Source organism: Balaenoptera ricei, chromosome 4 (genome assembly GCF_028023285.1).
Source record: "Balaenoptera ricei isolate mBalRic1 chromosome 4, mBalRic1.hap2, whole genome shotgun sequence".
Taxonomy (NCBI): Eukaryota; Metazoa; Chordata; class Mammalia; order Artiodactyla; family Balaenopteridae; genus Balaenoptera; species Balaenoptera ricei.
The window spans coordinates 31,032,113-31,050,291 of NC_082642.1; the positions used below are offsets into that span (position 1 = coordinate 31,032,113).

The 18,179-nt window shown below is 38.5% G+C and overlaps 1 pseudogene; it reads right to left on the reverse strand.

The window, feature by feature from the left end:
• Positions 1 to 1,937: 1,937 nt before the first annotated feature.
• LOC132365141 (myocardin-related transcription factor B-like) lies at positions 1,938 to 2,651 on the reverse strand (annotated as a pseudogene).
• Positions 2,652 to 18,179: the final 15,528 nt, after the last annotated feature.

Genomic DNA, 18,179 nt, shown 5'->3' on the forward strand with positions numbered 1-18,179 from the left:
AGTAGAATAGAAAGCCCATAAATAAATTCTTATATATATGATCAAATGATCTTTCCAAGTGTGGCAAGACCATTCAGTGGGGAAAGGACAGTCTTTTCAACAAATGGTGTTGGAAAAACTGGATATCCACATGCAAAAGAATGAAGTTTGTTCCTTATCTTATACCATATACAGAAATTAAAACAGATTAAAGACCCAAATGTAAGACCCCAAGCCATGAAAATCCTAGAAGAAAACAGGGGAAAAGCTTCATGACATTGGATTTGGCAATGATTTATTAGTATGACACCAAAAGTACAGGCAGTAAAACCAAAAATACACAAGCGGAACTTTATCAAACTTAAAAACTTCTGCTCATCAAAGGATGCTATCAGCAGAGTGAAAAGGTGACACATGGAATGGGAGAAAGTATTTGCAAATCAAATATCTGATAAGGGGTTAATATCTAGAACATATAAAAAACCCCTACAACTCAACAATAGAAAAACAAATAACCTGATTTTAAAAAGGGCAAAGGATTTGAATAGACATTTCTCCAAAGATGATTCAAATGGCCAACAAGCATAAGAAAAGATATTTAAATCACTAATAATTAGAGAAATGCAAATCAAAACCACAGTAAGTATACTCAATACATCTTGTAATAACCTATAATGGAAAAGAATCTGAAAAAGAATATATATATTCTTTTATATATATCTATAACTGAATCACTTTGCTGTACACTTGAAACTAACAACATTGTAAATCAACTATACTTCAATAAAACAAACAAACAAACAAAATACAGTGAGATATCACTTCACACCATTGGAATAGCCACTATCAAAAGAATAGACATTAACAAGTGTTGGCAAGGATGTGGAGAAACTGGAACCCTTCAGCACTGTTGGTGGGAGTGTGAAATGGTGCAACCACTATGGAGAACAGTATGGAGGTTCCTTAAAAATTAAAAATAGGACTACCATATGATCCTGCAATCCCACTTCTGGGTATATGCCCAAAAGAACTAAAAGCAGGGTCTCGAAGAGATATTCCCACAAACACTTACATAGCATCACTATTCACAATAGCCAAGAGATGGAAGCAACCTAATGTCCACTGATGAATGGATAAACAAAATGTGGTATATACATAAAATGGAATATTATTCAGCCCTAAAACTTAGAGATCCTGTCACATGCTACAACATGGATGAAACTTGAGGACATTATGTTAAGTGATATAAGCCAGTCACAAAAGACACTGTGTGGTTCCATTTATATGAGGTATCTAAAGTGGTGAAATTCATAGAGACAGAAACAGAATGGTGGTTGCCAGGCCTAGGGGAATGGGGAGATGAACTTTATTTATTTATTTTTATTAATTTATTTATTTACTTATTTTTGGCTGCATTGGGTCTTTGTTGCTGCATGCAGGCTTTTCTCTAGTTGCAGTGAGCGGGGATTATTCTTTGTTGTGGTGCTTGGGCTTCTCATTGCGGTGGCTTCTCTTGTTGCGGAGCATGGGCTCTAGGCGCACAGGCTCAGTAGTTGTGGCTCACGGCTCTAGAGCGCTCTAGAGCGCAGGCTCTAGTTTCAGTTTAGCAAGACAAAAAATTCTGGAGATCTGTTGCACAGCAGTGTGAATATATGTAACACTACTGAACTGTATGCTTAAAATGGTTAACATAGTTAAAAAGAAAAAAGGGTGGATTTTAGGATATGTGCGTTATATCTCAAAAAAAGTTATATGAAAAAATTTTAAAGCAAGTTGCAAAACTGTTTATAAACAATGTGTATATAGAACAGAAATAAAATATAAGAATCTATTGAAAATGTTAACAGTGGTTGGATTACATGTGAAAATCTATATTTTTCTGCACCTTCAGACTTCTCTTCTGGTGATAATGTATTACCTTAATATATAAAAAACAAAGCACTTCCTCTGTTTAGGGGTCAAAACAAGAAAGGTGATACCTGAGCTGGAGTGTTTGTAGTCACAGGAGATGGCGATTCACTAACTTTTGGCTCACTTGGGGATGCAGCTGACCCTTGCGACTCCTAGCTGGCTGGCCGGTCTGGAGACAAAGCATCACTACTGTCTTTTTCAAATGAGAAATTGCCGTGAGTTTGAGGACAGTCGTCCTTCCCAATGCCTATAATTACCTCCTTAACACTGGAGTCTACAGGAAGGATGTTTTTCTCTACCAGCTCCATAGGACCAGGTCTTTGAGCAATCTTTTCATTCAGATCATCAACTAGTTGAGCTCTTTTCATCTTCATCTGAGTAGCCTGCAAGGATGGCTCTGCAAACATTCTTTCTAAAATGGGCATCCTGACAAGTTCAGAACCATCGGGTGGGCTCCAGATCTTGTGCTTCAAAAAGGTTATGGTTCTGGCCCCTTCCAAATCTTTTAATTGCTCATCGAATGCTGCTGGGATCTTCGGAGGTGGCATGATGCCCTGGTCCACTAGCTGTCCTCTCGTCCTCTTTGCTGCAGCCTCGGCTGGAGCATAATCTTCCTTTTGTTCCGAGGGGGCAGGTGCTGACTGGAGAGCAAGGAGAGCCCCTGGAATTCGTGGGCAATGGCTTCACTTTGAGGACTTGGAGCAAGATGGGTTAAAAGGCCCCACTTCATCCTCGGTGTCTAGTGTCCCTGTGTGACCCATTGTGTTCCAGCCTCCGGCAGCAGGGGCTATGAGACACCTCTTAAATGTGGCCTGTTGAAGAGACTCAGTAAAAATATTTAATTATTTTACTGTCTTACACTCTCTTTCTTAGCACCTTCACTGTGAACCTCCCAGGCCACCTTCTCCCCGCGCGCTGCCGCCCGCGATCTCGCGAGACCGTCATTTGCAGTCTTGACTGAGGTTAGAGGATCCACTTCCAAGGTGTCTCTCCCTCGTTTGGCTGACACGTTGGTGTTGGTTGTTGGCAGAAGTCCTCAGCTCCTTGCTACGTGGCCGTGTGTTGAAGTACAGAACACAGGAGTAAAAAGTAAGTGTGCAACTTTAAGAATAGGGGGTTCCGTTTGGAGCATTTCATTGGAAGGTGCCTCAGGGACAACTTTGGGGATTTCGAAGGGCAGTTAGATATACGAGTCTGGTGATCAGAGGCAAAGATGGAACGGAAATGAAGATTTAGTAGTCGTCAATACATAGGCAGTAACTCAAACCATGGCGTGAATGAGACGGCTGAACGGGAAAACCTCAGAGGAGGGAGTTCTGGAAGAGGCAGGGGAGATGCTGAGATCAGGGGAGAATCCACAGCCTCAATTTGAGAAGGTTGTCAAGGAGACACTGGTCCTGGAGGAGGGTCACATTCAGTCATGGCCAGCAGTCCCAGGGAACACAGAGATACAAGCTACCTAGGCAAGTACGGGAAGCCAGGTGAACGGGGGGAGGAGGAATGAGGCAGTAGAAGCACATGAGGGCACGAGAGAGGATTTCTGAGGGTGACAGAGATGAGGGTCCCAGATGGAAATACCCAAAGGGTATAGAACTTGGGTTATCTGTTTTTCTGTGTTTTCCCTTGTTAGGATATCACTGTTGGCTCACTCTAGGAGTTGGCTCTGTAGCAGGTGGCTGTCCTGGGTTTTTAGGGCACAGGGCCTAGCAAGCTGAAAATAGGAGAAACTGAAGACAGAGATTGATTTTTCAACGTGGTTGAGTGGCAGGTGACGTTGGTGTCCTATCTGACAGGAGCTATATCTCCCCCATATCAGGTTCTTAACTGACGCCAGATCCTCATACCTGAAGCCATGGACACTGCATGAGAAGCCACTATAACACCTGAACCCAGGATCAGAACTCTTCCCACCTCAGCTTGCTTCCATCATCTTTGTCCCTTGTCACATATGAGCTGACTCTTATTACCAGCTTGCAGAAATCCATTCCCAGGCCTTGTTTTGCCTTGGAATTCTTGCCCAGATGGTTGGGGCTGGGACACTCCCTTGAAGACTCTCAACCTTTGATGGAATTAACAGCCATGATGATTTGGAGGCTGGAATTATCTCCTGGTACATCTATCAGCTAGATTGCTTAGAGCTGGAACTGGATGAGGAGCCCTACATGAGAGAACACAGCCTGGAGAGATCAAGCCCAAAAGCCAAATCCAGAGGACCAGAGACCAGGATCCATGAATGTGGTTCTGAAGACCCAGGATCACAGTGAGAAGAGACCAGAAACAATAATTAATAATAAGCATAGGAATTCCCTGGTGGTCCAGTGGTTAGGACTCCATGCTTCCACTGCAGGGGGCATGGGTTCAATCCCTGGCTGGGGAACTAGGATCCCACATGCCATGCGGTGTGGTCAAAAAAAAAAAGATAACCGTAATCAACATTTTTGAGAGCTCACCCTGTGCCAGATGCTGTGCTAAGCTGCCCTACAGATCCCATTTCATTTTCACAGGAATGTTTTGAGGCAGGTCTTATTGTCATCTTGCCTTATGGATAAGGAAACTGAGGCTTAGGGAGTTTAAGTATTTGGCTCATGATATACAGCTGGCAAGTAGCAGAGTGAGGTTGAAACCAATGCATTCTCACCCAGAACCTGCATTTCCATCCATGATGCTATCCCCTGAGCTGTGGCTGAGAATCCTATTGGTGTTTGGGGCTCTTCTTCACCAACTAGCAGCTTTGATGCAGATCTTGGCTGAGGTTTTGGTGTCTGTGAGAGGCTTCATGACATCCGTTCTGTTTCCATTGCCTTGGTTTGTGGTTCCAAATAGAATTTAAGGGAAAAGCCAGTTCTGCAGGGATGGTTCCGGGAGGGTGTATCTGTTAAGAAGATATTGAGCTTAGCGGGGCAGAAACCCAACTTTAACCCACATTTTATTATATTCCAAGGATGCAGGGGATTTTGTGGAGCCCAAAGATAGGCATGTGGCTGAGATTCAGGAACCAATGGAAACAGCCCTTGAAAACTACCAGGATAGTATCTACGAATCTTACCTCTATATTTCAGGCTCTCTGTCTGTCTCTGTTTCTGTCTCTATCTATGTCTGTCTCTCTCCCACTGTCTCTCCCTTTGTCTATCTATTTATCTCTCTTTTTCTCTATCTCTCCAGACATATTTTTTTCAACCTCTCTAGTTGTAGAATGGGAACCATGACCTTGATCCCTGATGGTTCTGGAACTTTACATCAGTCTCAAAGTGTGGTCCCCAGACTAGCAACATTAGCCTCACATGTGAAATCATTAGAATGTAAAATCTCAGGCCCTACCCCAGACCTATAGAATCAGAAACTCCGGGTAGGGCCCAGCAGTCTCTTTTAACAAGCCCTCCAGGTGATTCTAATGCATGCCTAGTTTGAGAACCACTGGTTTCTATCTTACAGCTTCAGCCATCTGGAGAGAGACTGACCCATTTGCACCCCCAGGGTCAACATTTTCAGCAAAGGGTTATGGACACAGCTTGAATCTGGGGTCCACCTCTGCACTGATTAGCTGCAGCCTGAGAGCTGGGTCATGCTGTAACCTTACTCATCCCACTGCAAAACACCTGGACAGATGTGGAGATGGGATCAGTTTCAGAAAATAGGCAGTCTGGAAAAGAAGTGGGGTGTAGGAGGAATGCTACATGGACAAAACAAGAGAAATGATGAGATCTCAGAACCTGAGAGGCCTTACTGGCTTACTGGTTGGGCAAAGCCGTGACAGTAGAGGTCAGGGAAGTTAATGAAACCCAAGTGCCTGCCTGCCCAGGGGCAGCCTGTAGAACCAAGGTCCATACTGTTACTGAACTTGGGTTTGACTGCTCATCCCTCAAGAATCCAATACTAAGAGACAAGTGTTGGGTAGAAGGAAAGATAGCTTTACTGAGGAAGCCAGTAATCCTGGGGAGAAGGTGGACTCATGTCCCAAAGAACCAACTCCCTGTTGCCGATCTGGGGACAAGAATTTTTAAAGTGGGACTTTCAGGGGTGCACAAGCGGGGGTGGAGATGGGGGCTACATGCAGAACAGCACAGGCAGCTCTGACAGTCGTCTTGAAAGTGGTCATGCCGTGGTCTGATCAGCATCATCTTGATTGTTTTACGTACAGTTAATCTTCAATTCCAGGGTCAGTTTGTTCCCATTTCCTTGAGGCCAGTTCTCAGAATTGTGTAAGATGGAGTAGTTTATGTCATGGCTCCAGTCTGGTCATCATGTCATTAACTTCTTCCACCTGATGGGGGTTTCAGTATCTGCAAAACAGCTCACAGGATAGGGCTCAGGATATTATCTATAGCCCTTGAGGAGGGACTAATGGTCTTTGACTTTGTTTAATGGCTAAAGTATTATTATTTTGTCTTGTTTTACTGCGTTCCTTTGCTTCTGCATTTTTTTTTCATTTCTCTGATTAAATTTATTATTTGGCTAAAGTTTTTCTACAGACAAGAGGCAGTCACAGAGGACATGGTGGTGGTGGGCGCTCTGTCCCAGGAAGGCCCCATAGGGTCCTGCTCTGTTACAGTACTTCTTCAGGGTCATGACCGTTGGCCAGGGTCATGTGCAGAGCATTAAACTTGATACTGACTCATTTCTTGTCACCTTGTGTTCCTTTTCCCTGAGCAGTTGCCATCCAGTTTATCACCTGTTTTAGGTCCTGGAGGTTGTATTAGTTACAGCAGCAGTTCTAAAAGTCCAGTCCCTGGGCCCTTAAGGGTCTCTCAGACTCTTTCAGGCATTCCACAGGTCAAACTATTTTCATAATATCACTAAGATTTTATTTGTCCTTTTCACTGTATTGCCATTTGCACTGATGGTGAAATTGCTGGTACCTCAGCACAAATCAAGGTTGTGATCCCAAAATTCTAGTAACGATTGTATTCTTCACTACCAGGCCCTCACAGTATATATTTTTTTAAAAAGTCAGTTTCACTTATGAATGTCTTTGATGAAGAAATAGAAATTTTATTAAACTAATTAATAAAACAAAATTAATCAAATTTCAACCCTTGAGTGCATGTCTTTTTAATGTTCTGGGGGACAAAATGGGAAGTGTATGTAAAGTACTTTTTCACATCCTGAACTGTGAGAGTTGTCTGAAGACAAAGTGCTTGCTTGAGCTGTGAGATGAATTAACCTCTTTTTTGCAGAAAACCATTTTTACTTGAAAGAATGACTGATAGACAAGCTATAGTGGTTGGCAGATATTTCCTTAAGACTGTATTAAGGAAGCCTGTCACTTCAAGGAAAACAACTGACAGTATTTGTTGCCAATGATAGCATTTGAGCTTTCAAGTGAAAATTATATTTGTGGAAGACTTGTATCCACCACCATGAGCTTGACAGCTTCCCAATACTTAAAAACTTTTTTTGATGAGATCAGTGGTGAATTTAACCAGTGTGATTTTTGCATATTGTCTAATGATGCATCAACATTTGGAAGATCTGCATAACTCAATGAACCAATATTTTCAAAATGACCAATTCATGAGACAAAATTGTGCATGGGTAAGAGAGCCATTCAAAGTGCAAGACAGACCAATGGATTTTAATGCAACAGAGTATGAAAGTTCATTTGTATGGTTTCAGATTTTACATTACAACTAACTTTTAAGAAACTACCACTTGTCAAGTTTTAGTAAAATATCAATAAGAAATACCCTAGATTATCTCAAATGGCTATTAAAATACCCCTCCCATTCCCAACTACATATCTGTGTGAAGTTGAATATTCTTCATATACTTCAACCAAAACAACAAAGCAAAACATATTGAATGCAGAATCAAATATGAGGATCCAGCTGTCTTCTATTAAACCAGACACTAACAAGATTTTCACAAATGTAAAACAACGCCTATTCTTCTCACTAATTTTTTTTTGTTTTGGAAAATACAGCTATCTTTCATAAAAAGGCTATTGATGTAATGGTTTTGTTATTGTTAAATAAATGAAAAAATAAAAATTTCTCAGTTTTAATTTCTAATGTGGTAAATATTGATGCATATAACCCATATAAAAGTTTTTCGAGGTCCTCAACAATTTTCAAGATTGTAAAGGGGTCTGAAGACCAAAAAGTTTGAGAACTAGTGAGCTGGAGTACAGCTCAGCTATCGTAACTGAGAGTCATATACAGAAAAAAGAATGACCAAGTGGTTCAAACAATATAGAAATTTCTCTCTTTTTAAGTAACAGTCCAGACGTCAATAGGGAGGGAGTGCAGAGCAAGTGGTGGCTTTGTTCCATGGGTCATGCAGGGTCAGTCCTTCTATCTTCTTGCTCCAATATCCTCTAATCTGGGGTCTATGGATAGAATTTAGGATGTCTATGAACTTGAGTTAGAAAACCTCTAACAGAAATATAGTGTTTCCTTCAATTATAGGCAACAACCCATAGTGATGTTAGCCAGACTAGTGACTTTGTCACCAATGGAAGGCACATGTATTATCAAATCACATTATAGTTACTGCAGTTATCTCAAACTACCATTTCTATGCATCACTTTAAAACCATGTTAGTCATTAGACCCCCTCCCTTGTTAAATCTTGTTATGTAATATATCAATAAAGAAATACACAGAGTAAGGTGTCATACATTTTTTTTTTAATGATTATAAAAAAATTTATTTTTTGAAATTTAGATTGTTTTCTCTGCAAAACTATGTATGATTATTTTTCTTACAAATGTTTTTTTTTTTATTCCATTTTCTGTTGTGAACTTTGTTTTTTTTTTTTTTTTTTTTTCTTGTACATGGATGACCACAACAAAAGCAACAATGATTGCAATTACCAAACATGAAACACACTCATACTATGTCATAATATTGACATTCAGTCCAGTAATCCTCCACTGTAACAGCTCCTTTACTTTGCAGTGAAAATTGATTTGTATATTCTTTGCCTCTGAGTCCTTGTGGGATTTTTTTTTTTTTTTTAAATTCAGACAGAAAGTCACAAAAATTATACTCATCCTCATCAGTTCACTCAGTCCCATGTAATTAATTTTTTTTTTTCATCTTGATCTTTTGTTAGCACTTTTATGAGTTCATCAGTTTTTCATTAGAGTTCTGAAAATACTTATTCATTCAGTTCAGCAGTACAGTCCGTTACCAGAAACCTGTACTTGTCAGAGTCTTTTCCATGAATTTCTTGAAGATGAAACCCTTTTATAGGAACATATTTGCAAAATCATCGGAGTACACCCAGAACTGTCTGTAAATGACAAAAGACTTAAAAATGACCACGGTTAAAGATTTGATGAAAGTTCATAATAATGCAGTTGACAAGAAAATTAGTTATTTCTGAGATATACATTTTAAAGTAATAACTAGGATTATTACTTATAACATTATACCAGAACATATAAGATTTTTAGAAATTTCATGTAATGTCTGAAACATTTATATTAACATATTTCCATACATATTTCCATACAAATACAAATATAAGATTTTTAGAAATTTCATGTAATGTCTGAAACATTTATATTAACATATTTCCATACATATTTCCATACAAATACAAATATAAGATTTTTAGAAATTTCATGTAATGTCTGAAACATTTATATTAACATATTTCCATACAAATAACCCAATGAAAGTTTAGTATTAGTTGTTTTGTTTGTTTTTTTATACTGCAGGTTCTTATTAGGCATCAGTTTTATACACATCAGTGTATACATGTCAATCCCGATCGCCCAATTCAGCACACCACCATCCCCACCCCACCGCAGTTTTCCCCCCTTGGTGTCCATATGTCCATTCTCTACATCTGTGTCTCAACTTCTGCCCTGCAAACTGGCTCATCTGTACCATTTTTCTAGGTTCCGCATACATGCATTAATACACGATATTTGTTTTTCTCTTTCTGACTTACTTCACTCTGTATGACAGTCTCTAGATCCATCCACGTCTCAACAAATGACTCAATTTCGTTCCTTTTTATGGCTGAGTAATATTCCATTGTATATATGTACCACATCTTCTGTATCCATTCGTCTGTTGATGGGCATTTAGGTTGCTTCCATGACCTGGCTATTGTAAATAGTGCTGCAATGAACATTAGGGTGCATGTGTCTTTTTGAATTACGGTTTTCTCTGGGTATATGCCCAGTAGTGGGATTGCTGGGTCATATGGTAATTCTATTTTTAGTTTTTTAAGGAACCTCCATATTGTTCTCCATAGTGGCTGTATCAATTTACATTCCCACCAACAGTGCAAGAGGGTTCCCTTTTCTCCACACCCTCTCCAGCATTTGTTGTTTGTAGATTTTCTGATGATGCCCATTCTAACAGGAGTGAGGTGATACCTCATTGTAATTTTGATTTGCATTTCTCTAATAATTAGTGATGTTGAGCATCTTTTCATGTGCTTCGTGGCCATCTGTATGTCTTCTTTGGAGAAATGTCTATTTAGGTCTTCTGCCCATTTTTGGATTGGGGTGTTTGTTTCTTTAATATTGAGCTGAATGAGCTGTTTATATATTTTGGAGATTAATCCTTTGTCCGTTGATTCATTTGCAAATATTTTCTCCCATTCTGAGGGTTGTCTTTTCGTCTTGTTTATGGTTTCCTTTGCTGTGCAAAAGCTTTGAAGTTTCATTAGGTCCCACTTGTTTATTTTTGTTTTTATTTCCATTACTGTAGGAGGTGGATCAAAAAAGATCTTGCTGTGATTTATGTCAAAGAGTGTTCTTCCTATGTTTTCCTCTAAGAGTTTTATAGTGTCCAGTCTTATATTTAGGTCTCTAATCCATTTTGAGTTTATTTTTGTGTATGGTGTTAGGGAGTATTCTAATTTCATTCTTTTACATGTAGCTGTCCAGTTTTCCCAGCACCACTTATTGAAGAGACTGTCTTTTCTCCATTGTATATCTTTGCCTCCTTTGTCATAGATTAGTTGACCATAGGTGCGTGGGTTAATCTCTGGGCTTTCTATCTTGTTCCATTGATCTATGTTTCTGTTTTTGTGCCAGTTCCATATTGTCTTGATTACTGTAGCTTTGTAGTATAGTCTGAAGTCAGGGAGTCTGATTCCTCCAGCTCCATTTTTTTGCCTCAAGACTGCTTTGGCTATTCGGGGTCTTTTGTGTCTCCATACAAATTTTAAGATGATTTGTTCTAGCTCCGTAAAAAATGCCATTGGTAATTTGATAGGGATTGCATTGAATCTGTAGATTGCTTTGGGTAGTATACTCATTTTCACAATGTTGATTCTTCCAATCCAAGAACATGGTATATCTCTCCATGTGTTGGTATCATCTTTAATTTCTTTCATCAGTGTCTTATAGTTTTCTGCATACAGATCTTTTCTCTCCCTAGGTAGGTTTATTCCTAGGTATTTTATTCTTTTTGTTGCAATGGTAAATGGGAGTGTTTCCATAATTTCTCTTTCAGATTTTTCATCATTAGTGTATAGGAATGCAAGAGATTTCTGTGCATTAATTTTGTATCCTGCAACTTTACCATATTCATTAATTAGCTCTAGCAGTTTTCTGGTGGCAGTTTTAGGATTCTCTATGTATAGTATCATGTCATCCGCAAACAGTGACAGTTTTACTTCTTCTTTTCCAATTTGTATTCCTTTTATTTCTTTTTCTTCTCTGATTGCCGTGGCTAGGACTTCCAAAACTATGTTGAATAATAGTGGTGAGAGTGGACATCCTTGTCTCGTTCCTGATCTTAGAGGAAATGCTTTCAGTTTTTCACCATTGAGAATGATGTTTGCTGTGGGTTTGTCATATATGGCCTTTATTATGTTGAGGTAGGTTCCCTCTATGCCCACTTTCTGGAGAGTTTTTATCAGAAATGGGTGTTGAATTTTGTCAAAAGCTTTTTCTGCATCTATTGAGATGATCATATGGTTTTATTCTTCAATTTGTTAATATGGTGTATCACATTGATTGATTTGCGTATATTGAAGAATCCTTGCATCCCTGGGATAAATCCCACTTGATCGTAGTGTATGATCCTTTTAATGTGTTGTTGGATTCTGTTTGCTAGTATTTTGTTGAGGATTTTTGCATCTATATTCATCAGTGATATTGGTCTGTAATTTTCTTTTTTTGTAGTGTCTTTGTCTGGTTTTGGTATCAGGGTGATGGTGGCCTCATAGAATGAGTTTGGGAGTGTTCCTTCCTCTGCAATTTTTTGGAAGAGTTTGAGAAGGATGGGTGTCAGCTCTTCTCTAAATGTTTGATAGAATTCACCTGTGAAGCCATCTGGTCCTGGACTTTTGTTTGTTGGAAGATTTTTAATCACAGTTTCAATTTCATTACTTGTGATTGGTCTGTTCATATTTTCTGTTTCTTCCTGGTTCAGTCTTGGAAGGTTATACCTTTCTAAGGATTTGTCCATTTCTTCCAGGTTGTCCATTTTATTGGCATAAAGTTGCTTGTAGTAGTCTCTTAGGATGCTTTGTATTTCTGCGGTGTCTGTTGTAACTTCTCCTTTTTCATTTCTGATTTTATTGATTTGAGTCCTCTCCCTCTTTTTCTTGATGAGTCTGGCTAATGGCTTATCAATTTTGTTTATCTTCTCAAAGAACCAACTTTTAGTTTTATTGATCTTTGCTATTGTTTTCTTTGTTTCTATTTCATTTATTTCTGCTCTGATCTTTATGATTTCTTTCCTTCTGCTAAATTTGGGTTTTGTTTGTTCTTCTTTCTCTAGTTTCTTTAGGTGTAAGGTTAGATTGTTTACTTGAGATTTTTCTTGTTTCTTTAGGTAGACTTGTATAGCTATAAACTTCCCTCTTAGAACCGCTTTTGCTGCATCCCATAGGTTTTGGGTCATCGTGTTTTCATTGTCATTTGTCTCTAGGTATTTTTTTATTTCCTCTTTGATTTCTTCAGTGATCTCTTGGTTATTTAGTAACGTATTGTTTAGCCTCCATGTGTTTGTCCTTTTTACGTTTTTTTCCCTGTAATTCATTTCTAATCTCATAGCGTTGTGGTCAGAAAAGATGCTTGATATGATTTCAATTTTCTTAAATTTACTGAGGCTTGATTTGTGACCCAAGATGTGATCTATCTTGGAGAATGTTCCGTGCGCACTTGAGAAGAACGTGTATTCTGTTGTTTTTGGATGGAATGTCCTATATATATCAATTAAATCTATCTGGTCTATTGTGTCATTTAAAGCTTCTGCTTCCTTATTTATTTTCATTTTGGATGATCTGTCCATTGGTGTAAGTGAGGTGTTAAAGTCCCCCACTATTATTGTGTTACTGTCGATTTCCTCTTTTATAGCTGTTAGCAGTTGCCTTATGTATTGAGGTGCTCCTATGTTGGATGCATATATATTTATAATTTTTATATCTTCTTCATGGATTGATCCCTGGATCATTATGTAGTGTCCTTCCTTGTCTCTTGTAACATTCTTTATTTTAAAGTCTATTTTATCTGATATGAGTATAGCTACTCCAGCTTTCTTTTGATTTCCATTGGCATGGAATATCTTTTTCCATCCCCTCACTTTCAGTCTGTATGTGTCCCTAGGTCTAAAGTGGGTCTCTTGTAGACAGCATATATATGGGTCTTGTTTTTGTATCCATTCAGCCAGTCTATGTCTTTTGGTTGGGGCATTTAATCCATTCACGTTTAAGGTAATTATCGATATGTATGTTCCTATGACCATTTTCTTAATTGTTTTGGGTTTGTTTTTGTAGGTCCTTTTCTTCTCTTGTGTTTCCCACTTAGAGAAGTTCCTTTAGCATTTGTTGTAGAGCTGGTTTGGTGGTGCTGAATTCTCTTAGCTTTTGCTTGTCTGTAAAGCTTTTGATTTCTCCATCAAATCTAAATGAGATCCTTGCCGGGTAGAGTAATCTTGGTTGTAGGTTCTTCCCTTTCATCACTTTAAGTACATCATGCCACTCCCTTCTGGCTTGCAGAGTTTCTGCTGAGAAATCAGCTGTTAACCTTACGGGAGTTCCCTTGTATGTTATTTGTCATTTTTCCCTTGCTGCTTTCAATTATTTTTTCTTTGTCTTTAATTTTTGCCACTTTGATTACTATGTGTCTCGGCGTGTTTCTCCTTGGGTTTATTCTGTATGGGACTCTCTGCGCTTCCTGGACTTGGGTGGCTATTTCCTTTCCCATGTTAGGGAAGTTTTCGACTATAATCTCTTCAAATATTTTCTCTGGTCCTTTCTCTCTCTCTTCTCCTTCTGGGACCCCTATAATGCGAATGTTGTTGCGTTTAATGTTGTCCCAGAGGTCTCTTAGGCTGTCTTCATTTCTTTTCATTCTTTTTTCTTTAGTCTGCTCCGCAGCAGTGAATTCCATCATTCTGTCTTCCAGGTCACTTATCCGTTCTTCTGCCTCAGTTATTCTGCTATTGATTCCTTCTAGTGTAGTTTTCATTTCAGTTATTGTATTGGTCATCTCTGTTTGTTTGTTCTTTAATTCTTCTAGGTCTTTGTTAATCATTTCTTGCATCTTCTCAATCTTTGCCTCCATTCTTATTCCAAGGTCCTGGATCATCTTCACTATCATTATTCTGAATTCTTTTTCTGGAAGGTTGCCTATCTCCACTTCATTTAGTTGTTTTTCTGGGGGTTTTTCTTGTTCCTTCATCTGGTACATAGCCCTCTGCCTTTTCATCTTCTCTATCTTTCTGTAACTGTGGTTTTTGGTCCACAGGCTGCAGGATTCGGTGTCATACATTTTTAAAAATTATTTTATAACTGTATTTCATTATGATTGGTTTCCTTCATAATTCTTATAATTTCAGTATGACTGATTTCCTTTATAATCCTTTGTATCTTTATGTATTTAAAGCATCATTCTGTTAAGGTCTCAGGGGGTTCACCAGCATGCCAAATCAGTCCATGATACAAAACAGACAAGAAGTCCTGTTCTAGGATCATGGTTGAAGAAGGAAAGAGAGTAGAGGGAAAAAGCCCTTCTGATGAAGTGCCCCCAGCATTTGCTGCTCACATGCCATTGTTGAGAACTTAGTTATGGGGCCACATCTAGCTGGGAAATGTAGTTTCAAGATGGAAGGTAATGTGTCTTGCTAAAACTTGAGGATGAGTGAGTGGGGGTTAAATTACCAAGGGAGTATTGAACCATGGGGCCAGGGACAATTCATGGTCTTCTTCCAGAGTTCTCTAGGGCTCTACTTCTTCTCTGTTGACTATCCTCACTTTGTCTTTCTGTTCCTCATCCAGTCCCTTAGAGGCTGTTCTTCCTTCTCAGTGATGAGTGGGTTTGTTCTCTGCTTGTCCACTCCAACCATCCTCTTCTGAACAGTCAGTGTCATAAAAAAAAAATGAAGTTTTGCCATTTGCAACAACATGGATGGACCTGGAGGGTATTATGCTTAGTGAAATTAGTCAGATGGAGAAAGACACTATATGTTTTCATTTATATGTGGAATCTGTAAAATAAAAGAAACGAATGAATATAGCAAAACAGAAACAGACCCACAGATAAGAGAACAAACTAGCGGTTACCAATGGGGACAGGTAAGATAGAGGTAGAGGATTGAGAGGTACAGGCTACTAGTTATAAAATAAATAAGCTACATGGATGTAATGTACAGCACAAGGAATATAGCCAATACTTCATAATAACTTTATATGGAGTATAATCTTTAAAAATATCGAATCACTATGTTGTACACCTGAAACTAATATAAGTTAGTCAACTATACTTCAACTAAAAAACAACTTGCTCACAAAACAGATCTGAATATGTATGTGTGCAGACAAAGATACACACACATGTATACATATAGTCTTTAAAACATAGATAGATGGTCAGGATTGATCAGATTCAATGCAAAAAATATCTATAGTAAATATCTTAAACCATGGTAATCACCTGTTAAAATACATTTCCACTGGAAAAAACTATGCTAAAATTAGCAAGCTGATATGTCAAAATTAAAAAGGCTGACAGGAGGATCTCAAAATATATCGTCTCCAAATAAATACAAAGTGAAAATATAGTAACTTTCCAGTGGAGAAATCTGGTAGACAACCCCTTAATCAAGGTTAATAATAATAGTGACATACATAGTCTTAATAATAAGACAGTGACAATGTGCATCGCTTGAGACAATACCCTGGGAAGGCACATCATCTCTGTGATGTTCTGCCCCCAAATCCATAGCCGTAAGGTAATCATGATAAAACATCCAGCAAATCCAAATTGAGGGACATTCTAATTGTATTATATTATAATATATTATTAGATTATATTGTATTATATTACAATACAACTGACCTGCGCTCTTCAAAGTGTCAAGGTTATGAAAGACGAAGACTGAGGAACTGTCACAGATTGGAGGAGACAGAGGAGGGAGAAAAACAAAATGCAATGAGAAACATGGCATTAATGGGTAAGCTGACAAAATTCAAACAAGGTCTGTAGCTTAATAGTATTGTAACAATGTTAATATCCTGGGTTCATTAACGGTACTGTGGTTATGTAAGATGGTTAACATTAGGGGCAAATGGATTAAGAGTATACGAGAACTTCTCTGTACTAGTTTTGCAACTTTTCTATTAATTTAAAGTTATTACAAAATAAAAAGTTAAAAAAAAGACAGGCAGTTACAGAGATTGGGCTGTCCTGGGTGGTAGCACCTTGCTAGGGATTTTACTACTGAGTGAGGGTCAAGAACTAGTGTATCTATCTCCATCTCAGTCAAAGCTGAAAAAGCAACTCCAGCCAGGCTGTCTCTAGCCTCTGGGTCAAGACACCACTTTGAGCCAATGGCTCAGGCAGAATACAGTAGAGCATATTGGCTATAACGACATGCTTTGGTATCAGAGATATGGGTTTCAACGTGGTTTCTTCTCTTAACAATTGTGTACCTTTCATAAGGTATTTACCTTCTCTGAACCTCAGTTTCCTCACCTTTACAATGGGAGAATATAATACTTATCTTACAGGGTTGTTGGGGTGTATTTAAAAAGAATGTCTCTGAAGCCAACCAGTGTTCAATAAATAACTATTATTATTGCCCTGTAAAGAGAGGTCTGGGAAGAATCTTATGACCATTTAAGCTTAAGCGAAGCATCCACGTAAGTATTTATAAAGTGCTTCAAATATACCACATATGCTCCAAGCCTAGTTACCATTAGTGATGCTAAGGTCATTATAGTGCTATGGGCTTTAACTAAACTTACAGCACTGTTGGGGAATCTAATTTAATTGAGATGTACTCTAATTTGGATTACATTTTTTTTTTCTAATTTAATTCCTCATGCCTTATATTTTCACGTAGTTGTTAGTGTATAAATTATTAATTTAGTCACTTTCTTTGATTATATTTTTTCTGGCATTGCTCATCAGTGCTAACATGTTTAAATATTGGTCTCAGTGGTTGCTGGAAGCAAAGTTATGTAGGAGGGAAACATCCCCATTGACCCAACTCTAATAAAAAAGCTGCTTTGTTTACATTGTTTCATAACACAAAGCTGGACTTTGTGTCTGACCACTTTTGCCTACTGGTTTTAGTACTGTCATCATTCAGTCTCTTTGGGGAGAATAAACTAGGGGAGTCTAGGATCCCCTTGGAGGTTGTCACTTTTCCTGTGCTCCATACCTCTTGCTCTGCCCATCTGGACCAGTGCTACTCAGTGTGGTCTGTGGACTTGTGCCAGTCTGCAAACTCTCACTGGTACATGGCAGAAACTGAGAGTAAGCGTTCAGAGACTCTGATAGCAATTTGACGGAGTTATTTTTTGTTTGTTCAATAAAATTTGAAAAAGGGCTTGTATTTTGTATTCTTTGCTTTTTCATTTCATTTTTCTAGTAATTTATCATTATTATATTTGAAGAAAGTGTCAGCCTGTGACAAATTAGAAAAAGAAAACACAAAACCTGGTCCTTCCTCACAGATAAAGAAGCACTGATCTAAATCATAAGGCATATCTGGCAAAAGACTATCCCAATGTGTAATTGAAAGTAATCAATAAAGAGGAAGGCATTCTCATCTAACTCCACGCATTTCATAAATACAACTTGAGCTAAGGTTACTGCCTGGAAGCATCTATGTACAGATTAGGAGCATTTGTCTGTGTGAAATTTCCTGTTGCTTGTGAACATGCCTAAGGGTTGGAGTGGGGTGAGGGGTGTTTTTCTGCCCAGGAACTTTGTCCTAGTGTATATAGTAAACCTACCTTGTAATAACTACCACAATTGTCTCCTGACTGGCCCCCTGTTTCCACTCTGGCCCATAATTTCTCCTCCACACTGTGGCCAGGATAACAGCCTTAGCAAAATGCAGTTTTATCTTGTTACCCTGATGCTT